The 19,187-nt window shown below is 41.7% G+C and overlaps 1 protein-coding gene and 1 pseudogene across 2 annotated transcripts in view; both read right to left on the bottom strand.

Annotated features, from left to right (window-relative positions):
* The window catches only part of LOC123455094, a 59,855-nt gene that overhangs the window by 18,214 nt on the left and 22,454 nt on the right, over positions 1-19,187 (bottom strand). The window lies entirely within an intron of this gene.
* Positions 17,065-17,573, bottom strand: LOC105944773 (annotated as a pseudogene).

Raw genomic sequence — 19,187 nt, 5'->3', positions numbered from 1 at the left:
CCCAGGCTAGTAGGCTTTGCCAACAAGGACCTTTAAGCACTAATCCATCTTTCCAGTCCCTTATTTTTTTTGTTTGTTTGTTTATCTGAGAGTGCACACACCATTTCTTGCTGCTGTAAATGAATGACCCTCAGGCTTTAAGTGAGTGGGTGGGAAACTGAACTCAGGCTGCCAGGCTTTACAAGTAAGTGCTCTTCACCACTAAGCCATTTCCCCAAGCCCTGTCTTATAATTTTAAATTGACTGCACATATTGCCATAATCAGTTATAAAAGTAGATTTGAGGGCTGGAAATATGGAGTTAAGGCGCTTGCTTACGAAGCCTAAGGACCCATGTTCTATCTCTCTCCAGATCCTAGGTAAGCCAGATGCATAAAGGTGAGTCAAGCACAAGGTTGTACATGGTCACTAGATGGCACAAGCATCTGGAGTTTGAATGCAGTGACTGAGGCCCTGGAAGGCCAATTCTGTCTCTCTTCTCTCCCTCTCTGCCTCTCTCTCTCTCTCTCTCTAAAATAAATAAATAAAATAAAAAGTAGATTTGAGGGAAAAGGGCTTCTTACCTATATCTTATTTCCTATTGTCAGAGAACTAGGGAAAGGTGTCAATAAATAAATATATGAGCCTTGTGTGGTGGTGCATGCCTTTAATCCCAGCACTCGGGTGGTGGAGGCAGGAGAATCACTGTGAGTTCGAGGTCACCCTGAGACTACATAATTAACTCCAGTCATCCTGGACCAGAGGGAGACCCTACAAAGGACCCAGGTTCTATTCCCCAGGACCCATGTTAACCAGATGCATAAGGGGGCGCATGCATCTGGAGTTTATTTGCAGTGGCTGGAGGCCCTGACGCACCCATTCTTTTTCTCTTTCCTTCTTTCTCTGTCAAATAAATAAATAAAATAAAAATTAAAAAAAGAAGCTATGTGAATTAGGAACCTGATTTACAGTGAAAAGCAATCCAAGGGCTGGGATATAACACAATGGGAGAGCACTTAGCTAATATGTACAGGACCCTAGGTTGAAACTCCACACCAGAAAAACAAAAATAAAATTAATTGTTCTGTAACTAATATAGATAAGCCTGAGGACATAAGGCTTGATTAGGAAATATAGTGAGGTCTTGTCTCATAATAAAAAGTGGGGGGTGGGGGAAGCCAGGTGTGGTGGCACACACCTTTAATCCCAGCACTCAGGAGGCAGAGGTAGGAAGATCACCGAGAGTTCAAGGCCACCCTGAGACTACATACTGAAATCCAGGTCAGCCTGAGCCAGAGTGAGACCCTACCTCAAAAAACCAGAAACAAAAAAAGAAAAAAAAGTGTGTGGGGGAAGACTGGGGGCTAGGGAGATGGCTCAGTGGCTAAAGGCACTTGCTTGCAAATTCTGCAGGTCTGGGTACAATTTTCCAGTAGCCAGATACACAAAGTAGCACATACATCTGTAATCTGTAGTTCATTCGTAGTGGCAAAAGGCCCCAGTGCACCCATACTCTCTCTCTCAAATAAAAAAAAATTATCAAACAATATACATTAAAAAAGAAAGAAAGAAGGAAAGAAAGAAAGAAAGAAAGAAAGAAAGAAAGAAAGAAAGAAAGAAAGAAGGGAGGGAGGGAGGGAGGGAGGGAGGGAGGGAGGGAGGGAGGGAGGGAGGGAGGGAGGGAGGAAGGAAGGAAGCAAGGAAGGGGAAGGGAAGGGAAGGAAGGGAGGAAGGAAGGGAGGACTGACTGACTCACTGTTAAAGCTCTTGTTGCCTAGCATGTACAAAGCCCTAGATTCAATCCCTGGTCCTAAACACGCAAAAAAAGAAATGTTCACAGATTTAGTTGTTAGATTGGATCTGGTGGATACAAGGGAAAAGGATGGTAACGACAAGTATCAGGATTTGATGAACTTATGAATGGGCCCACTGAACATATAGCAATGTGATAAAAAAAAAAAAAAGAAATCCAAACTACAAATACCTACTACTGGACATGGTAGAACACACCTATAATCCCAGCATTTGGGAAGGATAGGCAGGAGAATTGCCACAGGTTGAAGGCCAGCCTGGGCTACATAGCAATTTTAGGGTAGTCAGAGTTACTTAAGGAAACCCTGAATCAAGACAAAAAGACAATAAAATGCAAATATTCTGAGGGTCTTGTCTTGGGTAGTAGGTTTGAAGAAACAGCTAAAAGCTAGCACAGTTAATTTCCTGGAGCTCCCTGCCCAACTTCCAGGCATCTCCAGAGAGACTGAGAATAGGCTTAAGAGAGCCAAGTACTGGTACATACTATAAGTTAGGAAATGAACACAACTGCCCTAAGTCAAAAAATGTGCCTGATTTTCCTTAAATGAAACATTGTTGATAGTGCTTCTGATCTACTTTTAGGTAAATGAATTGTGAAGGCTTCCCATTTGTGGGGGCTTGAGAGATGGCTCAGCTGTTAAAGGTGCTTGCTTACATAGCCTGCTGGCCTAGGTTCCATTCTCAAATTCCCCAGAACTCATGTAAAGCCAGATGCACAAAATGGTACATGTAGTCTGGAATTGGTTTGTAGTGTAAGTAGGTCCTATTGTGTCTATTCTGTTCCCCTTTCTCCCTCATAGATAATTAAGAAGTAAATAAATAATGTTTTTACTTTTTATTGACAGCTTCCATAATCATAGACAATAAACCATGATAATTCCCTTTCCCACACCCATTCTCCTCTCAAATCCATTCTCCATCAAATCCCTCCTCTTTTCAATTAGTCTCTCTTTTATTTTGATGTCATCATGTTTTCCTCCTATTATAAAGGTCTTGTGTAGGTAGTGTCTGGCACTGTAAAATCATGGGTATCAAGGCATTTTTGTGTCTGGAAGATTAAATTGTAAGCAGTCTTACCCTTCCTTGGGCTCTAATATTCTTTCCATCATCTCTTCCACAATGAACCCTAAGCCTTGGAAGGTGTGATAGAGATGTCTCAGTGTTGGACACTCCACTGTCACTTGTTAGCATTATGGTGAATTTTGAGGCCATCCCAGTGGTCACCACCACCTGAAAAGAGAAACTTTTCTACTAACATATGGGTATAAACCTTTAAAAAGTGCCCACAGGGAGCTTTGATGGGCATAATATATACATTTAGCCTAGGGCTCATGATCTCTCCATCCAAAGGCTTTTGACTAGGTTTTCAGTACACGGTATGTATTCCCTCCTGTGGAGTGGGCCTCCAGTCCCATTAGAGAGTTGTTAGTGTCCCTCATAACAGACATGCCACTATTGCACAAGTTGGCACATTTGGCCTAGATGGCCAGTCTTAAGGCTTGTAAGGTCCACTGAAATTTACCACTGTTGATGACTTTTCTCTCCCATAGTGCTACATGCAGCATAGCTTTGTCCAGCTTTCTGTCAGCTGGTCAACAGGGTAGAGATTTCCAGCTCAGGTCCAGCTTGATTTCTTAGTGACCTACAACCATGTGGAATCTTTGGCAAGAGGGTCTTACCATCTAGTTCAGGTGGGCAACCAAGAGCCTTGGCAATGGCCTGTAATGTTTTGGGTAATCAGGGGCCTCTCTGGCCAACAGCTCACTAGAATGTATCTATGGTAGACAGCCTCAGGTGGCTGGATGAACTTCCACATACGTCACAGTTATAGAGGAAGGGATTTATTAAAGATAGAGGGGGTGCCATGGACCAGCAAAGCTGGGACCACCAGTCCGAGGGAAAGCAGGGCCTTGGGAGGTGGGCAAGGAGTCGGTGAAGTGACACACACACACACACACACACACACACACACACACACACACACACACACACACACACACACACACACAAGGTTAATGTATCTGAGTGTGTTTTACTGAAGTAGAGCATCAGGTTATATACAATTCTGGCTGAATAAGCTTAGCCTTTGTTTGGTACAATTTCTATGAACAGCCTGTTCCAGGAATCGAGGCACAAATACATGAGTAAAGATTACAATCACATATTTAATAGTTAATGTCTCACCAAAATTAGTGACAGTCAGTGGTCAATGACTGTCAAATGACTTTTGGTTTTTAGCCTGCTTCAAGCATCAAGTATTTTTAACAAAAGTTCTAACAGGGAAACTTCATAACTCTAATATATTTTCTTCCATTGAAACACCAAAAAGAAATAACACGTAAATAATTAAACAATGGCACTGCCATTGTTGGACAAATCATTGTGAGCAAAAAGAGGAGCCCAGGCTTGGCTCAGATAAGGAGCTAGCTGACTAACGTGCTGACTGTTGCTTCTGTAACTCATGCTCGCTTGTACAACAGGACATTCCAGAAATACTTAAGTGTGGGGGCCTCCAGCCTCTTGCAATAGATAGGTTCTGCAAGCAGTCTGCTGACCAAAGATAAGCAAGTAGAAATGTTCCTGCGCATGCCTTCTTGGAACCAATCATTTTTTTTTATTTATTTATTTGAGAGCAACAGACACAGAGAGAAAGACAGATAGAGGGAGAGAGAGAGAGAATGGGCGCGCCAGGACTTCCAGCCACTGCAAATGAACTCCAGACGCGTGCACCCCCTTGTGCATCTGGCTAACGTGGGACCTGGGGAACCAAGCCTTGAATCGGGGTCCATAGGCTTCATAGGCTAGCACTTAACTGCTAAGCCATCTCTCCAGCCCCAATCATTTTAAAAGATGCAATGTGATATAACCCCTTTGCCCCCTTCCCACTCTTTTTCCTTTATAAACCCCTACTTTATGAAGGTCGGGGCTCTCTCCCACTCCCACTGCATTGGTTTGTGTGGATGGAGACCCTGCTTAAGCTTGACATTAACAGAAACCTGTTGCTTTTGCATTTGAGTGTCTTGGCTTCTATGGCGGCCCTCTGGGTGACTCCTGGGTGACTGGGGGTCTTGGCTCCTGGTCAGGGGTCTTGGCATAACACTTTGAACCATGCCATAAAAATTAAGGTGCATCAAAGCCTGCCTTTTCATAATTGGATCCTAGTTTTTCCTAATGCTTTCTCTTTGTGCTTTAGTAAGCAAGCATCAAGGTGGCCTTGATTTAGCAAGTTTGTTCACAAAAGTTAAAGAATGCCAAGAAACATGCTTCTCACCATTGTTTACTAGTGTATCCCCATTCCTATACACTCTTGTATAAGGTAATGGTTCATTGATTGGTTCTGGTCCTTGGAATTCTGACTATGGCTTGAGTCAACAGCAGGGTCTTTGGAGTCATCACACCATCAGGTGACTCAAGTTTTGGAAATTGTTCCATATCTAATTTTTACTAAATTGTGAAAGAACATCATGCTGCTGTCATGTGTCAGGGACAGAACAGTAGTGATGAAGAAAACAGCTATTAGAGAGCAGCAAAAGGCACTACAAACCTGGAAAATGCATGTCCTTCCAGGAGGCTTTCTTCCTTGAAGCTTTTGCCTCAGCCTGGTGAACAGGTCACACAGACTCCATTGGAGTTGGCATGGCAAGGGGGACATTTCCATAATGGCAGAAAAAGCTGTCCTGCTTTCACAGGTCCAGGTAGAGAGAGAGAAAAAAGCCACAACCCAAAACCCAAAAGCCACATCACCAACATATGCAAGCACACTTCAGGAATTCCAGGTAGAACTCAGGCTCTTTGCATATCTTTAGACTGGAATTCCAAATCCATCACCACACCTTAGGGCTGGAACTTAGGATCTACCCAGAGATACCTCCTCCAACCAGGTGGCTAAAGATCTAAATTACAAACTTTCATAAAATCATGAATATATTGGGGGCCATCTATTTAAACTACTACATTCCACCCCGACCCCCAATAGATTCATAACCATTTCACGTTGTATCTTGTCAGATTCAACTTAAGATAGTTCTAAAGTCCTAAGTCTCATTTGAGATTTAAGATTGTCTCTTAGCTGTGAGTCCTATAAAATCAAACAAGTTATATACCTTCAACATATGATGGCACAGAATAAACATTTTCAACTGCTATAAGAAATAACAGGGACAGACAGGAACAATGCAAACTCAACAACCATCAAGCAAACATCAAACTTATGCAGTTCAAGTCTGATATGTCCCTGTATTTTCCAATTCTTCCCCTCCAGCTGGCCTGAGTAGCCAGAGAAAACCTCCACCCAGTCCTGGTATATCCAAAACCTCTTCAGGTCACCATGCAAACCACAGTCCATCTTCCAAAGGTTCTTCCAGCCTCTCATGAGGGTCATCATGCCCTGCCTATATGCCACATTTTGGCAGTGGCTCATGAAACTGTGTGCCTTTCATCACCACTCCATGCATTGTTCATTCTTTGAAAACCAATACCAGATGTTCAGGACACAGTCATATTTTTTTTTTTTTTTTTTGAGATGGGGTTTCACTGTAGCCCAGACTAACCTAAAATTCACTATGGAGTCTCAGGGTGGCCTCAAACTCACATCGATCCTCTTACCTCTGCCTCCTGAGTGCTGGGATTAAAGGCATGTGCCACCACAACCAGCACAGTCATATTCTTAATTCAGGGATGAAATAAATCATGGCCTTGAAGAGCAGATTCCTTCTCCAGTCAACTCTTTTGTCCACTGTTTTAATATAAAGCAGTTGGGCCATCTTCCTTAAGATTGCTAATGTATTGACAATAGCAGCTTCAGTAAACTAAAACAAGTCTTAATACATGTAATTTTAACTTGCTTGAGGTTTTCCAACTTAATATCTTAAATACCTCAGTCCAATATTTTTAGCTAAGCACATCACAAATTTAACCTTGATCAAACTTTCTCTGGGCCTGGGCAGCAGAACACATCCAGCCCTTATTCCAGTAGCCTAGTTCCAAGTCCTCTACTGTCTTTCCTTTTCCTTAGAAAGTTCATAAGCCAAGCCTCTAAGTTCAATTCTCTCTGCACTTAGCATTTTCAAATGCTCACAAGAATATTGCATAATACTTGGCTTACTGTTCCAGAAGGCATCTTCGGTTGCAAACACCACGTCCATGTCTGTTCCTCCAAAACAAAAATTCTAGTCCCTTCATTTCCTTTTGTTTGTATCCATTCCTTTCTCTTGGGGTCTTCCCAGTAGAAAGACAACATACTTTTATTTACTAATGGGAACTTTAGACCCAGAAAAATTCTCTACTGGGCAGTTTCTCCTAACAGATTGTTACTTCATCTTACTGACTTTTTACTAAGTAGTTACTATGTGCCTGGGCTTTGTAGGAGGAAGCCAGCATTCTGAATGGTACTATACTGTACATAGTTCTACAATGATCCTCAGTGTTACTGCTAATGACTTGCCATCCCTAGAACATTTTGTTTTGCCTATTGGCTTTATTGAGATTATATAGTCTGACTCATACAATGTATAACAAACAGGTTGAAGAACTAAAGTGATTGTTTTTAGCCCCTATAACTATGACCATAAGCAAGATCTGGAACAGTTAGTTCCTTTACCCTAGAAAATTCCCTCCTCATCCTTTGTGGTTAGTCTTTTCCTCAGCTTCTAGTGTCAGTCATCCCCATCTGTTTCTAACATCCACTTTTGGGATCATGCAATCAATAGCTTTTTGAGCTTGACCTCTAACTGCTAAGCAATCTCTCCATTCCTCAATTTTTTTAAATTACCATTTTGCCCTCTAAGTCGAGAAATATGTTCTCTGATTTAAAGATAACTCTGGGGCTAGAGAGATGGCTCAGTAGGTAAAGTGTTTGCTGTGCAAGCACAAAGGACTGAGTTCAGAGCTGCAGGATCCACATAAAAGCCAAGGATGGTAGTGAAGGAGGAGAGGAGAAAGCTAGTTTCTTTTAGGTAGTTTCAGGTAGAAATTGGGGCCCAGAGAGAACCAGAAGATGCCACCCTACATGCCACCTCATCCTGGCACAAGAATGGAACTCTTGCAGGGGACTTCCGGCCAAGATGGCAACCACCTAGCTGAACTGCAGATACCGGGGAAAGAAAGGCAAGAAAAGGGTTATCAGGGTCTTCTTGCCAGTGGGAGGGCACAGAGTGGGGAAAAACAGGGAATCACGGATCCTCTCTTGGGTGGGTAGTCTACCCCCCATACAGCCGCCGCGCCCCATCCCCCAAGCGGCTGTGCTCCGATTGCATGCCTGCCCACCCATCGCGTGCCCACCAGCCCGCTATGGTGACCCCATGGGGACCTCACACCAGCGCTGGCCCACCACACTGTGCTTGGTTTGCACACCCATGGGGGCCACCTCTGCTGTGATTAGGCTGCTGCCAGACCCCCCACTGCTGTGCTCCAATTGTTGCCCACCGGCCAGCCTCTGCTGTGTCCTGATCCTGTGCCAGCATCAGCTGCTTCTGCACTACAATTGCAAGTGCAGTGGGCCCAGTCCCACAGCAAGGGCCACACAAGCCCACACTGAGTCACTAGCACCAGCTCAGGTGCCATAACCTACCTGTCCGTTGCCACCCATCCCCCACTCCCCTGAGGTGGGAGAGCGCAGACTGTTTTCAGGTCCCAGTGTTCCCAGCCAGAGTTTGGGCAGCTTCAGGGCTTGCTACCTCAGTCCCCTTTCAAGCTTGAAGGCAGGCAGCTTTGGTGCATTACTGGGTGAGAATTCAGGCAACTTTGGCACCCCTGTCAGGCAGTAGATAGGTGGCTTTGGCAAGAGAGAGCAAAAGCCCAGGCTGCTCGCAACTGACCCAGGCTGCCTTGGATTCTCATTGAGCTAGAGCCCAGGCTTCTCCACCCACCTACCTGCCCATACACTGACATGGGTAGACCACAGGGCAAAATAAATAACATGAAAAATAAAATGCAAGAAAATCCAGACAGATCACCCAGTCCAACAAGGATTACATCTAACCAAAACATAGAAGAGTGTTTAGGATCAGAACATCAAGTGAAAGCTATGAGCAATGCAACCCTGACCAACCTACTTCTAGAACTTGCAGGAAAGCTACAAAGGACAGATAATCATGTGGATGCTACCATCACTAAGCTAGATCAATATGATAAGACACTGGAAGGAATTCAAAGAGAGCTAAGAAAGTTGAGGGAGAGTGAAAAAAAAGAGGACCTTAAAAATCAGCTTGCCACGCTAAATGAAAACATAAAGAAATGCAAGGATGATTTCCAAGAATCATCAAGAAAATCAGGAAATGAGGTGAAAAGGGAGCTGGACAGAGTGATGGAAGTGATACATAGGAAAGTAGTAGAAAATACAAACTTAATTAAACAAGTCCAAAACTCGCTAGAGGCTCTCAAGAATAGAGTCAGCGAAGTGGAGGATAGAAACTCTGATCTGGAAGACAGGATGGAAGAAACAGTTCGAGAGCCCAAAAATTTCAGTAAGTTCAAAAGTTCATGTGATGTGTCTGGAGTTTGTTTGCAGTGGCTGGACGCCCCGGCACATCAATTTTCTCTATCTGCCTCTTCATTCCCCACCCCCATCCAATAAATAAATAAAATATTTTGGAGTGTTAAAAAAAAAAGTTCATGTGAACAGAACATGAAGGAATTGTGGGATACACTCAAATGTCCTAATATCAGAATCATTGGAATACCAGAAGGAGAAGAATTTCAGAGCAAAGGCATGGAGAACTTATTTAACACAATAATTGAAGAAAACTTGCCCTATCTCTTAAAAGAAAGGCCCATCAAGATACAAGAAGCAAACAGAACTCCTAACCGACTAGACCAAAGGAGAAACTCCCCAAGACATATTATCATTAAGACTCTAAACATTGACACCAAAGAGAAAATCCTAAAAGCAGCTAGGGAAAAACAGCACACCACTTTCAAAGGAAACCCCATCAGAATTACTTCAGACTTCTCAATGGAAACCCTGAAAGCTAGAAGGGCTTGGAATTAAACTCTCCAAACTCTAAGAAACTATGGCTTCCAACCCAAACTGCCCTACCTGGCAAAAGACTCCCTTATAATAGATGGTGAAAAGAAAACTTTCCATGACAAAACTAAGCTTTCCAATCATATGAACACAAAACCAAACCTACAGAAAGTACTCCAGGAAATTCTCTGCAGAGAAGAAACAAATAACCAAACACAAATGCCTACAAGAAGCAGATCACAACAACCAAACCCAGAGTAGACAAAAAAAATTTCAAATTCCATGAAAAAACCAACATAACTCTACCACCACAACATGGCAGGGATCAGATCAAATCTCACAGTCATCACCCTAAACATTAATGGCCTTAATTCACCCATCAAGAGATACAAGCTAACAGGGTGGATCAAAATATTAGACCCCTCAATCTGCTGCCTTCAAAAAACCCACCGTACCACTAAAGACAGAAACCTCCTCAGGTTAAAAGGGTGGAAAACAATATTCCAAGCAAATGGGAATAAGAAACAAGCAGGTGTATCTATATTAATATCGAATAAAATTGACTTCAAACCCAAAACAATCAAAACAGACAAACAAGGCTACTTCCTACTTATAAAGGGAATAATCCATCAAGAGGATATTACAATCATAAATCTGTATGCACCAAACACAGGGGCACCACAGTTCATAAAACAAAACCTACTTGACAGTAAAACAGAAATAACCACCAACACCATCATAGCTGGTAACTTCAACACACCATTATCAGTAATAGACAGATCATCCAAACATAAACTCAACATGGAAGTAACAGAGCTCAACAAAACCATAGAACACTTAGACCTAACAGACATCTATAGAACATTCCATCCCAAATCCACAGACTACACATTCTTCTCAGCAGCCCATGGAACATTCTCTAAAATAGACCATATACTGGGTCACAAAGACTGCCTCCACATATTTAGGAATATCAACATAATTCCCTGCATGATATCAGATCATAATGCTATATTCCTAGAAATCAACAACAACAACAAAAAAACCCACCAAGAATCCCAACGGCAACTGGAAACTGAATAGCACACTCTTAAACAATAAATGGATAGTGGATGAAATAAAAAATGAAATTGCAAAATTCCTGGAATTGAATGACAATGAGAATACATCATACCAAAACTTATGGGACACAATGAAGGCAGTCCTCAGGGGAAAATTCATAGCACTCAATGCCTTCATAAAAAAGACAGAAAGATCCCAAATCAATAGCCTAACCATCCACCTAAAGGCCCTGGAAGAACAAGAAAAATCTAACCCAAAGAGCTCCAGAAGGAAAGAAATAATTAAAATCAGAGCAGAAATTAATGAATTGGAAACCAAGGAAACAATTAAGGCAATTGACAAAACAAAGAGCTGGTTCTTTGAAAAAATAAACAAGATTGACAAACCTCTGGCCAATTTGATCAAGCAAAAAAAAAAAGGAGAGACTCCAAATTATCAAAATTCAAAATGAAAAAGGAGAGATCACAACAGACATGAGTGAAATTGGGAGAATCATCAGGACTTATTTCAAAAACCTCTACTCCACAAAACTGGAAAATGTGGAGGAGATGGATAAATTCCTGGACACATATTATCTACCAAAGCTAAACTCAGAGTAGATTAATCACCTCAATGAACCCATCACACTCATGGAGATTGAAAAGTAATAAAAAACCTCCCCAAAAAGAAGAGTCCAGGACCAGATGGATTCCCAGCTGAATTTTATCAAACCTTCATGGAAGAACTCAAACCAATCTTTCTAAAACTGTGCCACACAATTGAAGAACAGGGAAAGCTACCCAGTTCCTTCTATGAAGCTAGTATCACCCTAATCCCAAAACCAGGCAGAGATGCCACAAGAAAAGAAAACTACTAGCCCATTTCCCTAATGAACATAGATACAAAGATCCTGAACAAAATACTCACAAACCGAATCCAACAACACATCAAAAGCATTATCCACCTTGACCAAGAGGGATTTATCCCAGGAACACAAGGGTGGTTCAACATACGAAAATCTGTCAATGTAATACAAGCTTAAACATAAAAACCACATGATCATTTCGATAGATGCAGAAAAGACCTTTGACAAGATACAACATCACTTCATGATCAAAACATTGGAGAGAATCGTCATGGCCAGTTCACATCTTAACATAATAAAGGCAATATACAAAGCTCCAAAGGCCCAAATAATACTTAATGGAGAGAGACTGGAGTAATTCCCATTGAGATCAGGAACAAGACAGGGATGTCCTCTCTCACCTCTGCTTTTCAATATAGTTCTGGAAGTCCTAGCTCAAGCAATAAGACAGGAGAAGGAAATAAAAGGGATACAATTTGGAAAGGAAGAAGTTAAGTTAGCTCTATTCGCTGATGACATGATTGTATATGTAAGAGACCCGAGAGACTCCATCCCAAAACTCTTGAAGGTGATTAACTCCTATAGCAAAGTAGCAGGATACAAAATCAATGCACAAAAATCAGTAGCATTTCTGTATGCAAATGACAAAGATACAGAAAAAGAAATAAAGGACATAGTCCCATTTTCAATAGCAACAAAAATAATAAAATACCTTGGAATAACATTAACCAAGGAAGTAAAAGAGCTATACAACGAAAATATAAAAATGCTCAAAAAAGAAATTGAGGGGGACTTGAGAAGATGGAAAGACCTCTCATGCTCCTGGATAGGCAGAATTAACATTGTGAAGATGACGATCCTACCAAAGGCAATATACAGATTTAACGGAATTCCAATTAAAATCCCTACAGTGTTCTTCACAAGATAGAAAAAATGATCTCAAATTTCATATGGAAAAACAGAAGGCCTCACATATCCAAACATATCTTCAGCAAAAGAAATACCTCTGGTGGCATCACCATGCCTGATCTAAAGCTATACTACAAAGCCATAGTAATAAAAACAGCATGGTACAGGCATAAAAACAGGAATATAGACCAATGGAATAGACTTGAGGACCCGGATTTTGGGTCAAGCAACTATAGCTACGTGATATTCGACAAACACCTGAACAATATAGGCTGGACAAAAGATAGCATCTTCAACAAATAGTGCTGGAAAAACTGGATAATCACATGCAGGAAACTAAAACTTGGTCCACACATTTCACCATGTACTACACTCAAATCCAGATGGATCAAAGACCTCAACATAAGACCAGAAACTTGAATACTACTGGAAGAAAATTTTGGAAGTACTTTCCATGATGTAGGAATGGAAAAACACTTCCTGAACAAAACCCCAGTGGCTCAAGTTCTTAAACAGTCACTCAACCAATGGGATCATATGACACTGAAGAGTTTCTTTACAGACAAGAATATAATAAGCAGAGCCAATAGAATACCCACAGAATGGGAGAAAATATTTGCGGGCTATCCAACTGATAAAGGCCTAATCTCTAGAATTTACAAAGAACTCAAAAGTCTAAACAATAAGAAGACAAATACCCTACTCACAAAATGAGACACAGAGTTGAACAGGCAATTCACAAAGGAAGATATACAAACGGCAAACACACACTTAAGAAAATGTTCATCATCCCTAATCATCAGGGAAATGCAAATTAAAACAACTATGAGATTCCACCTTACCCCAATAAGGATAGCCAACACCAAAAAATCAAATGAAAATAAATGCTGGCGAGGCTGTGGAGAAGCAGGAACACTCATTCACTATTGGTGGGGATGTAGGATGGCACAACCACTTTGGAAAGCAATATGGAGACTCCTGAAAAAGCTGACTATAGAAATACCAACAGACCTAGTTACACTCTTACTGGGCATCTACCCTAAAACCTTCAAACCACAGGCCAGAGAGATTTGCTCAACCATGTTTGTAGCGGCTCAATTCGTAATAGCTAAAAGCTGGAATCAACCCAGATGTCCATCATTAGAGGAATGGATAAAAAGATGTGGTATATCTACACAATGGACTTCTATACAGTAGTAAGAAAAAGCGACACAATGAAATTTGAGGAAGAATGGTTGAACCTGGTACAGATCATTCTCAGTGAACTTACCCAATCACAGAAAAAAAATCGACATATAGTCTCACTCATCTACAACACCTAACCTGAATTTACCCAAGATACCTTACATACCCAGCAAGCACCTCATGGACGAGACAATAGGATAGATGGGGAGGGCGGGGAGGGCATCGTAGGGTGGAAAACAGTAATCTGGATCCAAACGGCAATGATACCATAAAATTCTACTTCCTAAAAGACAGACCAAATGGCTGAACCTTCACTAGACCCTTACAGGAAACACCTGAACCACAAGACACTAGAGAGGGTAGGATCAAGACTAACCTAAATCTTCTACATCTTCCTTCCCTCCCTCTCCCCCTCTCCTCTCTCTCTCTCCTCTCTAACTCTTGTATATTAGTTATGTTTTTCCTCAATTTCTTAGTGGGCACTGACCTGTAACCCCCACCACCATCTTGGGGTTACCATCCACAATGAGCTTTTGATCAGAGAAACCTACAAGGTTTCCCAGAACAATGACAGACTTCTGTCAGAGTACTTGATGACCCACCAAAGGCCAGTGGTAAGGCCCTATTGCTGAAGATTCCATACACAGCTGACACGTAAAATGGAATGGCATGGCTGGAAGCCAAGAGAGAGTCAGTCCCCAGACAGTCAGCATCTCTAGTGCCAGAAGGTGCTACATGGGCGACTGGGGGAAATGACCAATATCTGTCCAAGCAACTCATTGTCTAACCTAATTAGCAACAAATAACCTGATGTGATGCCCACATAAGTGCAATATTGGCACACAGCCATGGTGGGAAACCAACTGCTCTTGATTTGGCTAACTGATCTCCTCAGTGGTACTAGACCCATAGCTGGAGCTGGGAAGCAAGTCAGAACCATACCCAAACATAAGCCCACTCTCCAATATCAAGCTACCATCAATCATGGGGTACAAGAGGGCCTACACCTATCAAACTCTCTATCAAAAAAATAATTGTTATCTCAATTTTCTGGGTGCTAACTTACTCTCCGTTGGAGAATCTGCTTCTCTTTTTCAGATAGATGCAGATCCTAAGGAGAGAGCTACCCCACATACCTCAAAAGGGGCCCGACTGAAACTAAGGATGATTGGCGAAACAAGCAAGGGTGATGTTTTCCTGATGAACCAGATACCAGCACAAAGGGGAAGGAGACCAACACAGAGAAAAATCAACTTCTACCAAATCAGAGAGCCAGAGCCTCAGAGGCCCCCAACACCTCATCACTGAAGCAGACCAAAAATGAACCCAACATGGCTCAGGGAAATTTTGTGGAAGAGGGGGCTGAAATCATGTCAGAGTCACATGCTGGGTCATGATATGCAGAGACATTTATCATACCAGTAACCGTGGGCTAACTCCACAATGCACGACCCATTTACATCAACAAGGAGGGCTCAATGGGAGGGGGTAGATCACGGATGAGCCTAAACAATGGTACCAAACTGCCTGTATTTGCTGAAAAGAAAACTAATAAATTAAATTAAAAAAAAAAAAGAATGGAACTCTTGGGTTGGAGAAATGGCTTAGCAGTTAAGGTGCTTACCTGCAAAGCCTGAGGACCCAGGTTTGAGTCCCTAGTACCCACATAAGCCAGCTGCACAAGGTGGCACATGCATCTGGAGCTTGTTTTTAGTGGCTAGAAGCCCTAGCCTGCCATTCTCTCTCTGTCTCTCTCAAATAAATAAATAAAAATACTTTAAAAAATGATTTGAGACCATGTTTCATGTTACCCAGGGTGGCCTACAACTTTCTATGTAGCTGAGTATAACCCTGGACTCCAGATTCTCCTACCACCACCTCCCAAGTGTTGGAATGGTAAGTGTGTGCCCTTATATCTGGCTGTATTCTTAGTTTTGAATAAATGTATACAAGTTCTTGTCGTGAGAACAGATAATTCCAAAGAAGTTGTATTGGGACGGTAAGCATGTGAAATGCCTGTGGATGCATAATTTGCTAGTATGGTTCATGATATACAAGGTGTCACTAACCTACAATTACTTAAGCACATTGTGGTGGTTCCTTCCTATCATTCAAGTAAAGTGATGCATTCTTGGTTTGTTTGGGGTAGATTATGCCATTCCTGTATTGTGAACAGTCTAAAGGACAGTAAGTGGAAGTGTCCATACTGCTGGGCATACTTTCTTTCAGAAGGCATGCCTGTAGCTGATGTTGCCAAAACAAAGAAATCAGAATACCAGAACTGTGCTGAGTGTAACACCCTGGTAAATAGCTTCACTCAAGTTCATGGTTACTGCCAAAGGCCCTTGAGAAAATGTCCCACTTGTGCTTTTGAGCCCACCCTATGCACTTTCTCTAAAGAGTTTTATCTCAGCCTCTTCATTTCTGTTTCTTCAATTTCATGTGTATAAACTACAAACAAACATTTCCCTGAATTACCACCTTTTAGTGCTAAATTTTTCAAACAGATACTTTCATAGACCCCCTCTGTTTCTTCTTTCCCCTTTCTCCCATGATCCCCTACTCTATGGCATCCATGTCTGCTCTCTGTTGCAGACCATCTTTAGTGGCATATTCCTCATGTTATTATGGACTATGTAGTTCTTGCTAATCACATCCTCCTTATTACAGTTTTACATCTTTGGTACTATACAAGCCAGGGTAGCATTGTGGGGTTCTAGAATCCATGCAAAAGATTATAGACATGATTCTAAATGCAATAGTAAGCCATAGAAAGAGTGTGAGTTTTAGAGTGCCAAGATTGGATTAAATCTAAACTATGTCTAATCATACATTTTCTTAGCACTCTGTACTTTCATTTTATGCCAACTACCACAAATCTGTGGGTTTTGTTTAGTGCCAGTTTTCTGCTTGTTCCACAAAAGATCCATGATAGTAAAAACATTGACTGTTTCATTGGCACATCTGTGTGTCCAGCATTTCCTTTCTCTTCTCTCCCCATTCTACACCATCTCTTCCTCCTTTTCCTTCTCCTTTCTTTTCTTTCCTCTTTCCCTTTGTTCCCCAGGGTCTAACTCTATAATCAAGGCTGGCCTGGCACTTACTATGTAACCCAAGCTGGTGTCCAACTTGCTATCCTCCTGCCTCTGACTTGGCTGGGATTACAGATGTATGCCACTATGTCAAGCATCTTTTAGTTACTGTAGATTTTATTTTATTTTTTTCCTTTTATTTCCATTTCTTTTCATGCTGAATTTACTTCCATGCCATAAGTTTTTGATTCTTCGGTTTGTTTGTTTGTTTGTTTCCTGGGATATCTTTTCCTTCTGTCCAACCTCCTCTTCTGGTTTATGAATAATCTGTTCCCTTCCAGTGAGGATCATCTCAGTGTGGCAGGGAGAGCTCATGCAAGGTTAATCTGACCATGGGTTCTGTAAATACTATGGCACATCTTGGGTACTTCATTCACCTGGATATGTTCAATGACCATAGATTTCACATCTAAAGCCTTAAGTTCATTACTCTCTGCATTTTTAAGCATGTGCAACAGAAATTCAGCATTCTTTTTGGGCCACTGACCCTGTGTCCAGCCCCACTGTTTAGCCTGGACACACCTACCAATTCCACCATTGTATCACTTGAATGGCACACACTGCTTCTTTAAAGTGATATCTTTCAGATACTTGATGGCTTCTCAGATATGCATGCCCTTGATGGCCTGAGCAGGTTCACGGGTGTTCTTAAAGTAAACATGAAGATTTGAATCCCTTGACTTGCATGATTTTGTGGGGGTTTCTGGGTCAAGAGAGTAACGAACCATTTTCACAGGCTGCTAACAGGAAGAGGCTAATGTAGTATTATAATAAGATCTTCCCCATAAACTCATATGTTTTGAATGCTTGATTCTCAGCTAATGACAACTTAGGAGGTGGAACCTTGCTAGAGGAGGTATGTTGTTAGGGCGGGCTTAGGAGTGTGTCATAGCCAGCTCCCCTTTGCTAGAGTTTGGCACACTCTTCTGCTGCTATTTTCTTCCTGCTGTGGCAGAGGTGATGTCTAGCTTCTGTTCTTTCATCTTTTCCCTGCCATTATGAAACTTCCCCTTGAGACTATAAGCCAAATAAAATACTTTCCTCCCACCAGCTGCTTTTGGTCAGGTGCTTGTGCCATCAACAAGAAGGTAACTACAACAGTTAATTATTTATTTATTTTTAAATTTTTACCTATTTAATTTGAGGGGGAGGGAGAGCATGGCATGCTAGGACCTCCTACCACTGCAAACACACTCTAGAATTAAGCACCAGTTTGTGCATCTGGCTTTATGTGGGTACTGGGAAATCAAACCCAGGCCATCAGGTTTTACAAGCAAGCACATTTAAGTGCTGAACCATCTCTCCATCCCCATTTAGTTATTTTTGTGTGGTACTAGACACTGAACCTAGGGCCTCATGCATGCTAGGCAAATGCTGTACTATATATGCTCAAGCCCCTTTTTTTACTTTAGTTTTAGAAGACAGCCTTTTGAAGTTGCCTCAGCTGGTCTTGAACTCACTCTGTAGTCCAGGATTGTCTTGAACTTTTGATCTTCCTTCCTCAACCTCCTAAATAACTGGGATTATAGGCCTTCACCTCCATGCCTGGGTTAATTTTTTTATAAATTTCTTTTTTAAAATATATTTTTAAACTTATTTTTAAGCAGAGAGAGATAGAAGAGAGACAGGGAGAGAATGGGAGCACGAGGGCCCTCAGCTACTGTAAACATTGTGCATCTGGATTTATGTAGGTACTGAGAAATTGAGCTGGGTAGTTAGGTTTGCAGGCAAGTACCTTAACTGCTTGGCCAGCCCCTAAAATTTTTTCTGAAACTTGAAATTTGTTCCCTTTTTAAATTTTTATTTTATATGTGTGTCCATGTACCTTGAGGTGTTTGTTCTTTCCTTCCTTTTTTGAGATAAGATCTCTCATTTTGATGCTACTTGTACCAGTCTAGCTGGCATGCCAGCTTCTGGCTTCTGCTGGCTGTGCCTCTCATTGCTATAAGATTACAGATGCATGTACCATTTTGTGGTTGGGTTCAAGTGGGTGCTAGGGAACTGAACTTGGGCAAGTAGGCTTACAATCAGTGTCTTTAACCACTGAGCAATCTCCCCAGCCCCAAAACTTTGACTCTTCACTCAGTTTCCACCACCCAGAGCAAGAAAATAAAATTGTTAAAATGTAATTTTAAAAAGTACGCAGGACAGTTATTTATTGACCCTTATGGAGCCTAACTTATGGAGTTCTAACTCAAAAAGCATAACTTTCCTCCTCTCTCTCTTTCTCTGTCTGTCTTTGGATACTGGCCAAAATCACAACCATGCTGGCCCTGACTCTTTGGGCCTTTTCCACATTTTTCTCAGTAAACCTCCTTTACCTTGGAAAGAACATACAAAAT

Source organism: Jaculus jaculus, chromosome 15, assembly GCF_020740685.1.
Source record: "Jaculus jaculus isolate mJacJac1 chromosome 15, mJacJac1.mat.Y.cur, whole genome shotgun sequence".
Classification (NCBI taxonomy): Eukaryota; Metazoa; Chordata; class Mammalia; order Rodentia; family Dipodidae; genus Jaculus; species Jaculus jaculus.
Note: the sequence above shows the minus strand (reverse complement) of the source record. Positions and strands in the feature narration are given on the sequence as shown.